This window comes from Ovis canadensis, chromosome 7 (genome assembly GCF_042477335.2).
Source record: "Ovis canadensis isolate MfBH-ARS-UI-01 breed Bighorn chromosome 7, ARS-UI_OviCan_v2, whole genome shotgun sequence".
NCBI classification, from domain to species: domain Eukaryota; kingdom Metazoa; phylum Chordata; class Mammalia; order Artiodactyla; family Bovidae; genus Ovis; species Ovis canadensis.
This window is the reverse complement of record NC_091251.1, coordinates 111,913,464-111,931,504: the sequence shown is the minus strand read 5'-3', so window position 1 is coordinate 111,931,504 and position 18,041 is coordinate 111,913,464. Positions and strand designations below refer to the sequence as shown.

Here is an 18,041-nt window from a genome sequence, read left to right as displayed (position 1 = left end):
CCAGGAGCCGTGTGTCCTGGCATAAGCTCTGCAGCAAAGGGTCCCAGGTTCCAGGACCGCCTCAGGGAGTGACATACTCTTTAACTGACGCCTGAAAGATTAGATGGGATCTCCCAGCTTTTCCTCAGGAGCCTCTTCCTGGCATTGGCAGAGGAGGAATTATATACAAGCCCTAGATTCATTTCTTCGCCTTTTAGGCGCTTGTGCTAATATGGAAACTAATGCGGAAAACACCAGGGGAGGTACAGCTCATGCCTGCAGAAGAGCAGCGCTGACGCCAGTAGCAGCGGGCCCTTGCTACACGCCAGCTACTGTGAGGAGTCAAAGCGCGTGTCGCCCAGTCGTGCCTGACCCCTGTGACCCCAGGGACTGTAGCCCCTCCCAGGCTCCTCCGTCCTGGGCCTCTCCAGGCAAGAGTGCGAGTGTGTGGACATCCCCTCTCCCGCGGGTCTTCCCGACCCAGAGCTCAAGCCAGTCTCTCGCATCTCCTGCACTGGCAGGCGGCTTCTTTACCGCTAGCGCCACCTGCCAGCTAAGTGCTCGGTGCAGGAGATTTCTTAAAGAACGTTTATGTGTTTGTTGTCCTGTGGCCGTGCTGGGTCTGCCTTACTGCGCGGGCTTGCTCTGGTTGTGGCGACTGGGCTCCCCTCCGGTCTCTGTGTGCGGCCCTCTCTGTGCAGCAGCTCCTCCTGTGCCCCCGGGCCCTACAGCTCAGTAGTTAGGGCCCAGCCTGGGCTGCTCCGTGGCATGTGAAACCTTCCTGGACCGGGGACTGAACAAACCCGTGTCCCTTGGATCGGCAGGCAAGTTCCAAACCCCTGCACCACCAGCGAGGTCCCGTGTTGATGATTCTTTACTGTCTTGTAACAGTTCCAGGAGCTGGGCGCATTTTCTCCATTTTGTAGATGACTGCTCTGACAATTAGAGAAGTCCCTGCCTCCCAGGGCCCAGCCCCGGTGGATCCAGGGTGATTCAAAGGTGGGGACGGAGTTGGCGTCCTTGGAAATAACTTATTTAATTATGGATAGAGAGGAATTAGAAAATTAGCAGAGAAAAAGAGGCTGAATAACTTGGTTCACGTGGAGTACCAATCACCACCTACGTAGGCCACAGGCGTCTTCCCGTTCTCCCGAAGGAGAGGAGGCACTGAGGCCCCCCCGGTCTGATCTTGGAAGCCCAGGCAAAATTAGCAGGCTTGGTGGGTACCCATGCACCAGATGGGAATTTGGCCAGAAAATAGTAAGAGAGAAAAAGAGGCTGAATAACTGGGTTTACGTGGGATACCAATAAAATTCTAGGACAAGGAATTTGCACCATCTACGTTGGGCCACCGCCGGTGCCACTTGAACATCGGAAGGTGCCCCTCCTCGGGCTCCTTCTCACATGGGCTTGAAAACCGGGGCAAGTAAGCAGACATGGCGAGCACCCACGCTCCAGATGGGAATTCAGCCAGAAAAATGGGGAGCAGGAAAGAACGACATGGGGGAATCGGTCTTTCTGGAAACTGATCCGATTTCTTTATTTTTGGGTTTGCTTATATACCTTTTGTTACACATAGGGATGAATACAGAGTCACGCGGGGGTCAGCAGTCCTGACCTTTATCAAAATCGCGTGCTTCACGTAAATGTATAAAAAAAAGGTCTTAGGGGTTTTACATCATCTTCTGGCCATGAGACCTGCTGACATTTTATGACCCTTTATTTCTGATAACCAAAAAACTTATTTTTTCCAAGGGTGTTTTTTCTTAAGCCAGGCACCACCCTCCAAATAAAGTTACATTCCTATAGGGTGAGGGTGTAGTGAGTTACAATCAAGAAAGGAATTTATTTAACCCAAGGTTAACATGATTAATCTTAAAGGTTAATACTTATTTCTCCTATATGCTTAAAGGTTAATACTTATTTCTCCTATATGTTAGTTATATTCATTATAAGGGCAGGGAATATGGAGATTTAGCAGCAAACATCAGCCCAACAAATGAAAATCCTTTTACCAATGTTCCCCTTAAGATCTATTTAGTCTTAAGATAATGATAAAGCTACATTTTTACATAGCAAGGACACAGTGATTTATAACAAAGTACAGTGATCTATTACAAAAGAGAAAATTCATTAACTCAAAAAGTCTAGTATTGCTAACCTTAAAAACTACTGTATTTCCTTTTCTATATTCCAAATACATTGATTAATATATTCCCAGGTGCCTAAGGATATGGAGGCCTGGCGGCAATCATTGACTCAACAATGAGAAAAGCCCTCAGCTAATTAAGACTCTCAAAATACTCCAAAACTCTCTGTGCTGTTTATGGTTGAGAGGTAGTAAACAATCATGTGCGTAGTGGCAGGAGTATGGATAATCCTGTCACACAAGCTAGTCTGTCAGCAGAGAGGTTTGACCTGAGACACCCTTGTCACACCCAGGGCAGGGAATTAGCAGCAATTATTGGCACAACAAATGAAAAAACCCTTCACCAATATAATTCCTAACCAACCCACTATAGTAATAATTTCCAACTCCCCAAAAGAATTTGCCTTTAGTAAGTCTAAAAAGCATCTCGTGCCTTTCAGATTGGGAGGCTGTAAACAATCACATGTGGCCGGACGAACCTGTACAGGTGGGCTAGATAACCTTCAGAGGAGTCCGTAAGCTGAAACACTCTTGTCACGCCCAGGAATTTTTACTGCCTTGGGGCTGCACGTTTACTCCTTCTCAGAGAGAAACGGTTATGGGGGAGAGCCCCCCGTAAAGTCAGACGTGTAGGTGAGAGCATAAAACAGACTCTGGTTTTGGGGTAGATGCTCGGGAACAGGGGGTTTCCTGAGGATTGATCACGCCTTTGCGTATGCCAAGCCTCCTTCCTCATGACCTTTGCCGTGGGCAGAGCTCCTCACGCTGGCCCCCAGCACCTGCCCCTGGTCAGTCGGCCTGTGGGTCACAGAGCCCACGTTCAGAGCCAGGCCTCGTGCCTCCAGAACTCGGATCCTCGCTCCACCATGGCTGGGGAGCCAAGCCCAGCCTCTGCTGGACTCTCACCATCCCAGAGATGTGCTCTCGGGCTGAGGTGCGGGCGGTGCCCACCCTGGAGCGCAGACTCCGCCTTCGAGCACCCACACAGCGCTGCCTTCTCACCAGATGCCCTCCCTGCCAGGGAAGCACCCAAAGTCTCCCCACAGTCCCCCTGGAGGTTAAACCTCTGGGCTCCACTTGCAAGAATGCTGCAGAATGGCAGGAAAGGCATTTCATTCTCTCACCAACTCTTGGAAATAGTAAAGGTTCATTTCATACTGACGCAGGAGTATGGTGGAGCTTGGCTGTTCAGAGTGCAAGGAGGTGGTTGTGCCAATATGAAAACTTTAGTTCAAGGGTTTCTCAGTAAAGTGATATAAGAGGTATGCAAGGAGGGGCTTCCCTGGTGGGTTAGTGGTTAAGACTCTGCCTGCCAGTGCAGGGGACATGGGTCCGACCCCTGGTCAGGGAAGATCCCACAGGTCACAGGGCAGCTAAACCCGTGCACCCCAATCCATGCACCCTAGGACCCAGGTTCCACGGCAAGAGAAGACACCACAGGGAGAGGCCTGAACACCACAGCTAGAGAGCAGCCCCTGCCTCCTGCAGCCAGAGAGGCCCTCGCACAGCAGGGAGGCTCAGTGTGGCCAAGAGCAAGGACCCTTCAGACCTCAGTCCTCAAGAGGCACAATATTTCCTTAAAAAAGAGGCATGCAAGGAGAGAGCATTTCTCGTGTTATGATAAAAACGAGTTACTCAATAGGAAGGACTGCCTTGAAAATCATGCTCTGCGGCTGCTGCTAAGTCACTTCAGTTGTGTCTGACTCTGTGCGACCCCATAGATGGCAGCCCACCAGGCTCCCCCGTCTCTGGGATTCTCCAGGCAAGAACACTGGAGTGGGTTGCCATTTCCTTTTCCAATGCATGAAAGTGGAAAGCGAAAGTAAAGTTGCTCAGTCGTGTCCGACTCTTCGCGACCCCGTGGACTGCAGCCCACCAGGCTCCTCCATCCATGGGATTTTCCAGGGAAGAGTACTGGAGTGGGTTGCCAGTGCCTTCTCCAGAAAATCATCCTCATGTGCTTCTAAATTAGTTTGCTACTTGTTGAAAGCTGTTTTCAGGCAGGGATGCCTTGTCCCGTGCAGGCCTAACTTCAGCTTTCATATTTAGAAGATGCACTCACCAGGGTCTCGTCCTTGAATGCACTCCTGTTGCGTGCCCAGAGGGTACTGACGGGAGAGACATGGATGAGCGCACGTCTTTAAAACCTCAGTGCTGATCCTTTCTCTCGGCTTGTAATCACTGACCAGGCAAAGGTTTTTATTTGACCCCTGTCTTCAAGAGCACAAACAGAGTTCACTGTACCTTTTGCAAGAAGTTAAACAGCAGAACGGTTTTTGTTTTACATCCAAAGTTAGGTACATTCCTAAATAATACCGGTTTGTATTAAATTCCTCCCCCTCTGGCACTGCCTCCTTCAACACACACATAGTGCAAAACACATAGCTAGTCAGTCCACCCTAGAATGGTCCAGAAGAGAAAACACCGGGGAGGGTTTCCTTTACTCTTCATCATGGGGCCTGAGGCCAGAGGGCTGATGACCACACCTGGGTCTCAGTTGTTGCTCAGTTGCTCAGTCGTGTCTGACTCTCTGCGACCCCACGGACTGCAGCATGCCAGGCCTCCCTGTCCATCACCAACTCCCGGAGTTTACCCAAACTCATGTCCATTGAGTCGGTGATGCCATCCAACCATCTCATTCCCTGTCGTCCCCTTCTCCTCCTGCCCTCAATCTTTCCCAGCATCAGAGTCTTTTCCAAAGAGTCGGCTCTCCGCATCAGGTGGCCAAAGTATCGGAGGTTCAGCTTCAGCATCAGTCTTTCTAATGAATATTCAGGGTTGGTTTCCTTTAGGATTGACTGGTTTGATCTCCTTGTTGTCCAAGGGACTCTCAAGAGTCATCTCCAACACCACAGTTCAAAAGCATCAGTTCGTTAATGCTCAGCCTTCTCTATGGGTCTCAGAAATTATATAAAAAATGAAACCAGGAAATCGAGATCCGGCTAAGGCTTTATTAAGATCCAGGTGCCAACACCCAGTAGTCGGAAGCGAGGAAGCCGCTAGCAGCCCGAGAGTGACGAGCAGAGGAGCTGGCCGCGCCGGAGGTGCCGAGGGTGGACCCGGATCAGGAACGCCCTTGCTTGGCACCGTGCCACCAGCACCGAAGCTGGCCGGTGGGCTCTTTCCTCGTGTTCCTTCATCTGACCCAGAGATTCTGTCCATGTGATCCCAGCCCCAAGGGACCTGCAAGGTCAGAGCCATCTTCGTGATGATAAGGCACTGTTTGCCTTATCTCCCTCTGTTGACATTTGCATTGATGATGCAAAATCTGTGGTAGGTGACACTGCTGAGCTGTTTCATCTGTTCTCAGCATAAATCAGCGCAGTAGCACCAGACCGCACTGGTAGTCATTGTATTCTCCATCATTTTGCCCTCACAGTTAGAAAAGTAATAATGAAATCAGTTTCACTTAAGAATATCCTAGATGAAGCAGTAAAATATTGCGTTATTAAATCTTAATCCTCAAGTGCACATCTTTTTTTTTTTTTTTCCATTCTGAGATGTATCCATCTAGCATTTCCATTACATGCCAGGGCATGGTGGTTATCTCCAGGAAAAGCACTTGCGCAATTGTTTTATAAGTTGAGATCGTGACTGGCCACTGTTTTAATGGAACACCATTTTTATTTGAAAGAATGACGGAAAAACTACAGTTATTAAGACTTGAATATGTGGTCGAAATTTCCTTGAAAATGAATGAAGGGAGCCTGTCATTTCAAGGAAAACAACTGTGACTGTATTTGTTGCCAAAGCTAAAATTCAAGCTTTCATGTGAAAATTAGAATTTGGGAAACTTGTGTCCACCACTGTGAGCTTGACAGTTTCTCAATACTAAAAGACTTTACTGGCACATTCAGTGGCGATAGTCACAAATGTGGTTCTAAAAATATTGCATAATGAAGTGTCTTAGAAGATCCGTGTAGCTCAGTGAATTAATGTTTTTCAGATAACCAATGTATGATGTTACAATATCATGGTTGGGCAAAAGGCCATTGAAAGTACAAAATACACCAAAGCAGAGTATGGAAAGTTAATTGATATGGTCTCAAATTATACATTACAGCTAGCCTTTAAGAGATTACTACTTATTGAGTTATAGTGTGATATAAAAATAAATATCTACTGTTATAGAAAAAGCCTATAAAATACTCCTCCCTTTTCAACTATATATCTGTGTGAGGCTGTATTTTTCTTTATATACTACAATCATGATGCCACAAAGAATTTAGAAGCAGAAATAAGAATCCAGCTTATACTATAGTAAGCATTCCTAAGACCCACAAAAATGTAAAATAATTCTCTTATCACTATTTCTTTTGGAAAATTTGCTTGGTTTTCATGAAAAATATTTATGTTAAAAGGTCGCTAACTTATTATTTTAAAAATTAATTAATGTATTAAATGTCCCCAGTTTTTATTTCTAGCATAACTATTAATAATAATAGTGATGCATGTAAACAGAAGCCTTTGGAATTCTCAATTTTTAAGAGTTTAAAGGAATCCTGAAGTTAGAAAGTTTGAGAACAACTGATTCAGTGTGCATAGAATACCTACTATGTGCTGGGCTGGGCTGGTACAGGGAAAGTATGGGTACTGGACAGACGTGGGTCCTGCCCACAGAACTGACAGTCACCTGCAACTAACAGACGCCTCCAACAGTGTGGTGAGCGCCACGCAGGAAGGGCACGAGGCGATGTTCCGTTGGCCCCTGGCACTGTTTAGGGGAGATTCCAGGAGGAATGAATGTCCCGGGTGATGCCTGAAGGATGAGTCAGAGGTAGCCACACGGAGAGCTTGATTGCTTTGCGTGTATGGAAAAGCATGTGCTTAGACAAAAGTCCCCGTGCCAGAGGTCACGCCTTCACTGCAGAGTGAAAGAAGTGGTGTGTAACACGGGGGAGGGATGGTGAGACGCGGACCTGGACTGGAAGATGGTAGTCCCCTTGTGAAGGGCTTTGGGAGTCCAGGTGTGAGGTGCGAGGACCTCTCCCAGGGGGAAAGGGGGCATCCTGGGGTTGGGGGAGGTTAAGTTAGGACAGCGGCGTCAGATTGCATCTTAGACAGATCTCTCTGCTGAGAGAAGGGAGGTCTTGCCCCAACGGCAGCCAAATCAAGAGATGGTGGAACCTGGGCTAGGGCCTGCGGGGTATTGGAGAGATGTGGACAGATTTAAGGGACATTTGTATGGAGATGTTTACAGATCTAGGTATATAGGTTCAGTTTCAATTTGGTTCAGTTGCTTAGTCCTGTCTGACTCTTTGCACCCCCATGGACTGCAGCACACCAGGCCTCCCAGTTCATCACCAACTCCCGAACTTTACCCAAACCTACATCCATTGAGTCAGTGATGCCATCCAACTATCTCATCCTCTGTTGTCCCCTTCTCCTCCCACCTTCAATCTTTCCGAGCATCAGGGTCTTTTCAAACGAGTCAGTTCTTCACATCAGGTGGCCGAAGTATTGGAGTTTCAGCTGCAGCATCAGTCCTTCCAATGAACACCCAGGACTGATCTCCTTTAGGCTGGACTGGTTGGATCTCCTTGCAGTCCAAGGGACTCTCAAGAGTCTTCTCCAACACCACAGTTCAAAAGCATCAGTTCTTTGGTGCTCAGCTTTCTTTACAGTCCACCTCTCACATCCATACATGACCACTGGAAAAACCATAGCTTTGACTAGACGGATCTTTGTTGGCAAAGTTATGTCTCTGCGTTTAAAGAGGCTGCGTAGGTTGGTCAAAACTTTCCTTCCAAGGAGTAATTGTCTTTTAATTTCATGGCTGCAGTCACCATCTGCAGTGATTTTGGAGCCCAAAAAATAAAGTCTCCACTGTTTCTCCATCTATTTCCCATGAAGTGATGGGACCAGATGCCATGGTCTTAGTTTTCTGAATGTTGAGCTTTAAGCCAACTTTTTCACTCTCCTCTTTCACCTTCATCAAGAGGCTTTTTAGTTCCTCTTCACTTTCTGCCGTAAGGGTGGTGTCCTCTGCATATCTGAGGTGATTGAGATTTCTCCCAGCAACCTTGATCACAGCTTGTGCTTCTTCCAGTCCAGCGTTTCTCATGATGTACTCTGCATATCAGTTAAATAAGCAGGGTGACAATATACAGCCTTGACGCACTCCTTTTCCTACTTGGAACCAGTCTGTTGTTCCGTGTCCAGTTCTAACCGTTGCTTTAAACAGATTGGGTGCAGTTAATGAGAGAAGGCTAGGCATCAAGACTGAATTTGGATCATTTGTGTCTTTTTTTTTTTTTTTAGATTCCACATATAAGTGATGGACCAATGAACTTATATACAGAACAGAAAGAGACTCACAGATGTAGAAACCAAACGTGGCTACCACAGGGGAAAGCGAGGGGATAACTTAGGAGTCTGGGATTCACAGATGCACAGACGTGCTATATATATTATATATATTTTGTGCTTGTTATACGATGAGTAACGGCAGGATCCACGGTATAACGCAGGGCCCTGAGCTCAGCACCTTGTTATGGCCTAAAATGGAAAAGGATCTGAAAAGGACAAGCACGCATCTCTGAATTGCTTTCGAAGCAACACAATATTGTACATCAACTATACTTCAATTAAAAATTTTTTTAACTAAGATCCTACATGCATCCAGAAAGCTTTTTTAAAGACCGGATCTGGGCTTCAGATTCAGCACCTGGGAGTCTTGCCCGATGAAGTTCACTGACAGAAGGAAAGCAGGAGGCCCAGGTTATTAGAGGCAGAGCCACTGAGCTGTGCCCGAGATACCCGAGGGGAGACGCCCAGCCCATTCCGGAAGCTGAGGAGGAAGAGCTGGACCAGAGACACGCAGCTGACGGTTATTAGCGCGTGGACGGTAACTGAAGACGCTGGGTGAGTGGGCTCTTGCAGAGAGAAGAATCTAAGCAAGAAGGGAAGACTGTCTGAAGACAGAATTATGGGAAGTACGAGTATCACCCATATTCAGGGTTGTGACAATTTAAAACAAGCTAAAAAGTAAGGCAAGGAGATCAAACCAGTCCACCCTAAAGGAAGTTGACCCTCAATATTCATTGGAAGGACTGATGCTGAAGCAGAAGCTCCAATACTCTGGTCACCTGAGGTGAAGAGCTGACTCACTGGAAAAGACCCTGATGCTGGGAAAGACTGAAGGCAGGAGGAGACGGGGATAACAGAGGATGAGATGGTTGGAAGGCATCACCAAATTAATGGACATGAGTTTGAGCAAACAACAGGAGACAGTGAAGGACGCGGAGGCCTGGCGTGCTGCAGCCCACGGGGTCACAGAGGTCGAACACGGCTCAGCAAGTGAGCAGCAACAACAAAGAGTGTGCAAAGAGGGCTGAGAAGAGTGCCCAGAAAGTGACGAGGACCCAGAGACTGTGCGGTCGCTGAGACCAAGGGGACGGAGGAGGGAGGAGGCTCAGTGAGGACCAGTGTCGTCAGCTAAGTCAGAGAAGCGGGACTTCCCTGCTGGTCCTGTGGTTAAGAAATTGCCTTCCATGCAGGGGACACTGGTTCGGCCCCTGGTCGGGGAGCTGAGACCCCACGTGCTGTGGGGCAGCCAAGCCCACAGCCCACAGTGAGAGACCCTGCATTCTGCACCTGTGACCGGAAGCAGCCAGGAATCTAAGAAAACGTAAATAAAAAGTCAGCGGCGTGATTAAGAGTGCTGTCTAGACTGCTGCTGCTGAGTTGCTTCAGTCATGTCCGACTCTGCGCAGCCCCATGGATGGCAGCCCTGCAGGCTCCCCCGTCCCTGGGATCCTGCAGGCGATGTCTCAGCCCCATAGATGGCAGCCCTGCAGGCTCCCCCGTCCCCGGGATCCTCCAGGCGATGTCTAGACTAAGCAGCAAGGAAGTAAGTGTTGAGTCCTTGCCGTATCCAGACGCGCATCAGGGGACGGTTAGGCTCCAGGAGCAGAAGAGCAAGGAGAGCGGAGGGGGAGACAGGGAGAGGGGTGGGGGCGGCTGGGAGAGAGAATGGGGGCTGTTACATCAGCGGCGAGGTTCTAGAAGACAGAGGAGAGACACGCGTTCGGGGGCGGCTGGAGGGGAGCTGTGTCGCCACCAGAGAACCGAGCTTCGGTTAGGGCACAGGGCGGAGTGAGTGTTAGCTGGAGAAGTTGTCACGGTTTGGATGAGGGTTGCAGAGGAATCTCCAGACACAAGAGTGTTTCAGACAGGGGTGAGTTTATTCAGAACGTGAGCGCTTCGAGCACAGCGGGCTGACCCCCGACAGACCGGGAGAGTCGGCCACTGGAACAGCCGGCTGACTCGGGAGGGCGCCCCCTTCTCACGGTGCATAGCCAACCTTTATAGCCTCAAGACAAAGAAGATTCCTGCTGGAAGGCTGGCATCAGGTGATTGGTTGGGGTCAGGCAGCTGGCTGGTTTGGATCAGGGGGTCTCATGGCAACAGTTGCTATGGGGCTCAGTCGGATCTGGAGATGACCTTGGCGTGGGGCTCTGTGTCTGTGGCCGTGATACGAGGCCTCACACCTCTGGCATAGGGCTCCACCGGAGTTAGGGTATTCAGTTCAGTCGCTCAGTTGTCCAGCTCTTCGTGACTGCGTGGACTGCAGCACGCCAGGCCTCCCTGTCCACCACCAACTCCCGGAGTTTACCCAAACTCGTGTCCATCGAGCTGGTGATGCCATCCAGCCATCTCATCCTCTGTCGTCGAAGTTAGGACACAGGACGGTTTAATTAGAAGCAGAAGTGCCACGGCTCCCACTGGAAAGGTTGAGGAGGAGGAGAGTGGTGGGAGTTTGGATCAAAGGAGGAAAAAAAGCCCAGAGCAGCGTGAGGAAGAGGAGAGGGGAGTCTGGAAGGCTTGAGGGGCTCCCCAGAGTGGCCAGGGGTAGCAGGTGCTGGGGAGACAGGCAGGGAACAAAGAGAGCTCGATCTTATTTTAGATACTGGTAATTTAATCACAGCCATCTTTTCTTTTTACACAATGATGCATTTATATCACAACCTAAAAATTACCCTTAACAGTAGTGATTGTTTTTTTAAAAAAAAACAAAACAAAGCCTCATTTTCTGGCTAATTCAGATTATTCCTGTGTGTTCTGCTGTTTACTTTTATGTTCACTAGGTTAAATCTTCAGCTATGTTCCTCCCATTGAGAGTCCCCTATGTAGAGAAATCTATTCATTATGAACACATTTATTGCTTCATTGAGTTGCCTATTTAAAATGCGGAGAACCACAAATTAAACGTACTGCTTTTCCATTTTGAAGAAAGTGGATGAATGGGCACCATTTTCTTGAATGCATGGTGTTTGTCTTATATCATTAACAGTCCAGATTCACAGGCTAGCAGATGCCAACCCTCACTTGTTTTGAAGCTTGTTCCTTATTGAAAGGGATGCGCCCTAAGACTTGCACGTGCCGTGTTCTGCATCAGGGGAGATGATAAGACAGATGTAATGGAGAGAGTTGATTTGGGGGGCCAGCTAAGCTAAGTGATCAACAGACACTGGTCTCCAAAACCTCTTTCTCTGAAGTTAATTATGCAAAGTACAAGACAGTTTCTATGTTGAAATTGTAAAATAGAATATTTCAAGTAGCCTCAACATAATATTAAGCCATTAAATACTTCGATTAATATATTCCAAGTCTACAGTTGAGTTCAATTCAGTCGCTCAGTCAAAAACCCCACAGACTGCAGCACGCCAGGCCTCCCTGCCCATCACCAACTCCCGGAGTTTACTCAAACTCATGTCCATGAAGTTGGTGATGCCATCCAGCCTTCTCAGCCTCTGTCGCCCCCTTCTCCTCCCGCCTTCAGTCTTCCCCAGCATCAGGGTCTTTTCCGATGAGTCAGCTCTTCGCATCAGGGGCCAGAGGGCTGGAGCTTCAGCCTCAGCATGGGTCCAAGTCTACGGCCCTGTGCTGAACATTCATTATATTCAAGGCCTCGGTGTTGGTCCTGATGCTTTCTCTAATGTCGTTGTTGTTCGGTCGATAAGTCGTGTCTGACGCTTTGCGACCCCGTGGACTGCAGCACGCCAGGCTTCCCTGTCCTTCACCATCTCCCAGAGCTTGCTCAGACTCATGTCCATCGAGTCAGTGATGCCATCCAGCCATCTCTCCCTCTGTCGCCCCCTTCTCCTGCCTTCAGTCTTCCCCAGCATCAGGGTCTTTTCCGATGAGTCGGCCCTTCCCATCAGGTGGCCAGTGTATTCAGCATCAGTCCTTCCAATGAATATTCAGGGTCGATTTCCTGTGTGGAGAAGACTCCTGAGAGTCCAAGGAGATGGAATCAGTCAGTCCTAAAGGAAAGCAACCCTGAGTGTTCCTTAATGACATATCCTAATTTCTCTAGACTTCCAGTACTGGTAAATGAGAATGTCCCTGTGTTGAGTATGTCAAAGTTAGGACTACACTGCAGGATAAAGGCGCTGCCAGATGTGAAGTGTGCAGCTAATGCTGAGTGGCTCTGATCTGGAGGTCAGAGGTTTTGCTTTTGAGCTTTCATTGCTTTTTAAAAAAAGATCAATCATTACCCTTAAAAAGTACTTATTTACTCGCTTGCTCTGCGCCGGTCTCCGTTCTGGCGCTCAGGGTCTTCGATCTTCCCTGCAGCACACGGGGCCTAGTTCCCTGAGCAGGGCTGGAGCCCAGGCCCGTGCGCTGGGAGCTCGGGGTCGTAGCCTTTGGACCACCAGGGGAGTCCTCAGAGTTTTTTTTTCTTTTTTAAATTTCTTCCTATTGTAACCGCAAGAGGCCATCTGAACCATTTCTTAAGACGTGGACATGGGTTCCCCTGTCAGTATCCAGGCTGGGGCAGACCAACAGAGAGAGCTTAGTCTCTCTCCCAGGACACCCGGTTCCGTCACACTCCCCGCCACGCCGCCTCCGTTGCAGACGGAAGCCCTTCCGCTCTCTCTGGTTGCCTCAAGCTGGCTCTACTGATACTCGGCTCTGGAATTCTCACTCGGCCTCCACTCTTCCCTCGCTCAACGTTCCCAGTGACGCCCCGAGCCCTTTTCCCTCTGCGCGCGCCCTCCTGCACCTTGCCTGCGGGCTGCAGGGTCGCGCCTGCCGTCTCTCACTGACGTTGGGTCCTTCCCCAGGCGCTTTGCTCAGTTCCTCCTTTGAAGGAAAAGAAAGTGAAAGTGTTCGTCACTCAGTCGTGTCTGACCCTTTGTGACCCCATGGACTGTAGCCCACCAGGCTCCTCTGCCCATGGAATTCTCCAGGCAAGAGTACTGGAGCGGGTTGCCATTTCCTCCTCCAGGGGGATCTTCCCGACCCAGGGATCGAACCCGGGTCTCCTGCATTGTGGGCAGACGCTTTACCGTCTGAGCCACCAGGGAAGCGCGGTGAAGGAGCGCTGCTGCTGCTTTTTTTTTTTTTTTTCTTGGCTGCCCAACTCAGCGTGCAGCTCTTAGACCCCGGCCCAGGAACTGAACTCGCGCCCCCGCGGTGGACGCATGTGGTCCTGACCGCTGGACCACCCCGGCAGCCCCGGGAACGCTGCTCCAGGAGGGCAGTGGTGTCTGGAGACGACAGCTCCCGCCCTGCGGCAGCGCCTCCCTTTTTGTCCGTCCTCCGGTCGCATTGATTTGCTCTCTGCATCCATGACGCTGTCGTCCGTCCAGCCCAGTGGACGTAGCGCCTCCACTGGGGCTCAGCTAGAGCCTCTTCCCAAACCCAGAGCCGTGACGCCACCCTGGGTGCCGCCAGGACTCCAGATTCCAGTGTCTGTACTCTCTCAGCCCGGCAACCTTCATCTCCGTTACTTTACCGACGGCTCACGTAGAGGGCCTTTGTTTAGTCGTAGTGATACCTGGGCCCTCACCGGGAGGTACGCTCTCTCTAAAATCTCACATTCAAAGAGCTCTTTTCTGTGAGTCAGGACCTCTGATACAAGCTTGCCTGGTCGGGGTCGGAGTGAGCATCTGTGTTTCTAGCTTTTTATGGAAAGGTTTCTGGGCTTCCCTTGTGGCTCAGCTGGTAAAGAATCCGCCCATAAATGGAGGAGACCTGGGTTCAATCCCCGGGTTGCGAAGATCCCCTAGAGAAGAAAATGGCTACCCACCCTAGAGTTCTGGCCTGGAGGACTCCACGGGCTGTATAGCCCATGGGTTGGCAAAGAGTGGGGCAGGACTGAGCGGCTTCACTTTCACTTTCTTTGGTGGAAGGATAAAATCCTTTATATTCCAAATGTGCTCAGTTCTTTCGCTTGTAAATAGGTGCTGCCCTTCTTTGAATGCTTTTCCCTATTTGTGTAAATTGCTCACTTTGTTTTGCTCCCTTAATTGGATGTTTTCAGCATTACATTTTTTCTCCTCCGCTTCTCCCCTCCTTTTGAAACTCCTTTCCGTGTCTTACATCTTTTCCTTGACTTTCTCTCCTCATATCTGTCTCCTTAATTTTTTGTTTGTTTGTTTTCCCGCTACCTTTTTTTTTTTTTTAACTTAATCTCTCTCTACTGCATCCTGGAAGATTTTCTTAGTTTTGTCTTTCACTTTATTTAATTTCTCTTAAGCTGTATTGAACTTGCTAATCATATTTTTTCACACCAAGATTTTCAGTTGGTCCCTGGGTTGGGAGGATCCCCTGGAGGAGGGCATGGCAACCCACTCCAGCATTCTTGCCTGGAGAATCCCATGGACAGAGGAGCCTGGCGGGCTGCAGTCCATGAGGTTGCAAGTCAGACACAACGGAAGCCACTGAGCACAGACGCGTGCGTGCAAATCAAGCAGTGGCTTCAAGCCGGGTGCTCAAGGGCGTAAGGAGCAAACTTTTTGGGGAGGGATACACATTTCCAATTATAAACGATGTATTACTTATTGCAACTGGAGTCCACTGAGGGGAAAAAGCCGCAACAGCTTATTTCAGACCCAGTACAGCTAGATGTCAGCAACGGAAATGACGTCGCTATCTTATTAGAAATACAGCAGAGAGATTCCTTAGTAGCTGTTGCCCGCGCTGGCTTTTCACATTGCTCTGTAGTTCTTGGCAGAGAATCTAGAAGAGAAAAAAAATTTAAAAATTAAGCCACACTGTTTTCCTAGACTAAATGATTTCTGCTCTTCTGAGAAACAGATCTTAAAAGGTGATGTTTGTTCCATGATTGTTAGGAATAGAACATTTTAAAAATTGTTCTTTTTCCCCCTGGAGACATGTGATTAAACTTTATGATCTTTTCTCTTCCAGGACTCATTGTAAAGTTTCTCTTAGCTCCATGTTCCAAAGTCAAAACTCGAGGGCCAGACATCAGCCTCAGGGTCATAATTAGATCTTGAAATCACCCACCTTGAAAAAAAGAATTCCGCAGAGAACTTTTTAGGGCTCTCTTTCCATTGAGATAAAGAGATGCCACATGCTGAGCATCTGTTTGTTTATTCATTCATCATTCAGCCCCAAATAATTATGTTAACAGCCTCTTAAACTCATCTTAGAATGGATATTATTTAATGTATGGAAAGATGATGGAAAGATGCTTGGTAAAAGAGATGCTGAGTGTCCTTTTTACGTATTTGGCCTTCACCTGCCAGGGGTTCTTTTCCCCATCTGCAGAATGAGCTTGCTAGCAGGACCTGCTCAGCGTCGTCTTCTGTGTTACGACTCTGTCTGTCCTTGGTGCCGTCATTTTGAAGGTGATTTGGGTTATATTGTCTTTGTGCGACTCTCTACTTAAGCAGAGGGAAACCCTTACCAGTCCAGGAAAAGAAGGATTTGTCAAAGGTAAGTCAGAAGTCAGGGCTCATGGCCTCCTGACGAGCACAGTTCATGTTTTACAGCTCAGTTCAGCTCAGTTCAGTCGCTCAGTCGTGTCCACCTCTTTGTGACCCCATGAATCGCAGCACGCCAGGCCTCCCCGTCCATCACCAACTCCCGGAGTTCACTCAGACTCACGTCCATCGAGTCCGTGATGCCATCCAGCCATCTCATCCTGGGTCGTCCCCTTCTCCTCCTGCCCTCAATCCCTCCCAGCATCAGAGTCTTTTCCAATGAGTCAACTCTTCGCATGAGGTGGCCAAAGTACTGGAGCTTCAGCTTTAGCATCATTCCTTCCAAAGAAATCCCAGGGCTGATCTCCTTTACAGCACAAGTGTGAACTAAAACAGTGAGCTTACGGCCACTTTAACTTTTATTGACGTGTCCAAAAATGAATATGGCTAAAAGAGAGACAGATGAGGCAGATGCAGATTTTGTAGAAAACACTGGTAACGCTTTCAATCTTTTGATGTTACCTCTGTGCCCAGTGATGAAAGTGAAAGAGGAGAGTGAAATGTTGGCTTCAAGCTCAACATTCAGAAAATGAAGATCATGGCATCTGGTCCCATCTCTTCATGGGAAATAGATGAGGAAACAGTGGAAACAGCGTCAGACTTTATTGTTTTGGGCTCCAAAATCACTGCAGATGGTGATTGCAGCCATGAAATTAAAAGATGCTTACTCCTTGGCAGGAAAGTTATGACCAACCTAGATGGCATATTGAAAAGCAGAGACATTACTTTGCCAACAAAGGTCCGTCTAGTCAAGGCTATGGTTTTTCCAGTGGTCATGTATGGATGTGAGAGGTGGACTGTGAAGAAAGCTGAGCGCCAAAGAATTGATGCTTTTGAACTGTGGTGTTGGAGAAGACTCTTGAGAGTCCCTTGGATTGCAAGGAGATCCAACCAGTCCATTCTAAAGGAGATCAGTCCTGGGTGTTCATTGGAAGGATGATCCAATACTTTGGCCACCTCATGTGAAGAGTTGACTCATCTGAAGACTCTGATGCTGCGAAAGATTGAAGGCAGGAGGAGAAGGGGACGACAGAGGATGAGATGGCTGGATGGCATCACCAACTCAGTGGACATGAGTTTGGGTGGACTCCTGGAGTTGATGATAGACAGGGAGGCCTGGTGTGCTGTGATTCATGGGGTCACAAAGAGCTGGACACGACTGAGCGACTGAACTGAACTGACTGATGTGCGCAGTAGAGTAGAAGGCAGAGTCGGATGCAGTACCCAGCCCGGAGTAAGAGCCCCGTGCGTGTCAGCACAGGGGTGGGAAGGTCATTGCCTGCAGCAACGGAAATGTGTGGCTCACGCTGGGTGGGGGGGTCATAGGGAGTGGTGGGGCTTGTGGTGAACTGGAGAGCTCCCAAGTTGCCTAAAGGCTTCCATGTTTAAAAAACTGAAAAACACATACTCGCCAAATGCAAACCTGTCCAGAGACTGAGTGTTGCCCCAGCCTCCGTGTCAGAGCTCTGGCGCGTGCCTGTCTCCTGTCTTTCCTCTCTTCCCCTTTCCACACACTTTACTTCCCACCTCCATCCACCCCGTGTCTCAGACTACTTGCTGCTCCCGCCAAGAGCTGCAGTCACAAAGTTTCTGCCTCATTTCAAAGAATAACTAATGTCCGTCAACAGATGAATGGATCAAGAAGAAGTGGTGTATATATATAGTGTGTGTGTGTGTGTGTGTGTGTGTTTACACAATGGAATATTATCAGCCATCAAAGAGAAAGTAATGCCCTTTGCAGCAACGTGAATACACCGAGAGACGATCTTGTTAAGCAAAGGAAGTCAGAAAGAGAAGGGCAAATACCAGAGGAGACCATTTATGTGTGGAATCTAAACTTTGATACAAATCAGCGTATGTATGAAGCAAAAACAGACCGACGGACACAGAGAACAGACTTGCGGTTGCAAAGGGCGGGGGTGGGGGTGTCGGGGAGGAAGGGTTGGGAGTCTGGAATTAGCAGAATTCCAAAATTAGCAGAGGCAAAGTGTCATATATAGGATGGATAAGCAACAAGGTCCTATCATGCGGCGCGGCGACCTGTATTCAGTATCCTGTGACAAGCCGCAATGGAAAAGAATGTGGAAGAGAATACGCATGCATATCTGAGTCACCTGGCTATGCAGAAGAAATTCACGCAATGTCATCAATCAGCTGTGCTTCAATAGAATGAA

General features: G+C 48.7%; 1 protein-coding gene across 3 annotated transcripts in view; it reads left to right on the top strand.

The window, feature by feature from the left end:
• Positions 1–18,041, top strand: part of EFCAB11 (EF-hand calcium binding domain 11) — a 173,643-nt gene that overhangs the window by 113,638 nt on the left and 41,964 nt on the right. The window contains exon 6 of one of the 3 annotated variants that reach the window (XR_011258382.1): positions 8,390–9,980. The exons of the other annotated variants lie outside the window; for them this stretch is intronic. The gene's annotated coding sequence lies outside the window, so the exon portion shown is untranslated. The remainder of the gene's footprint in view (positions 1–8,389; positions 9,981–18,041) is intronic. 3 annotated transcript variants of the gene reach the window in all.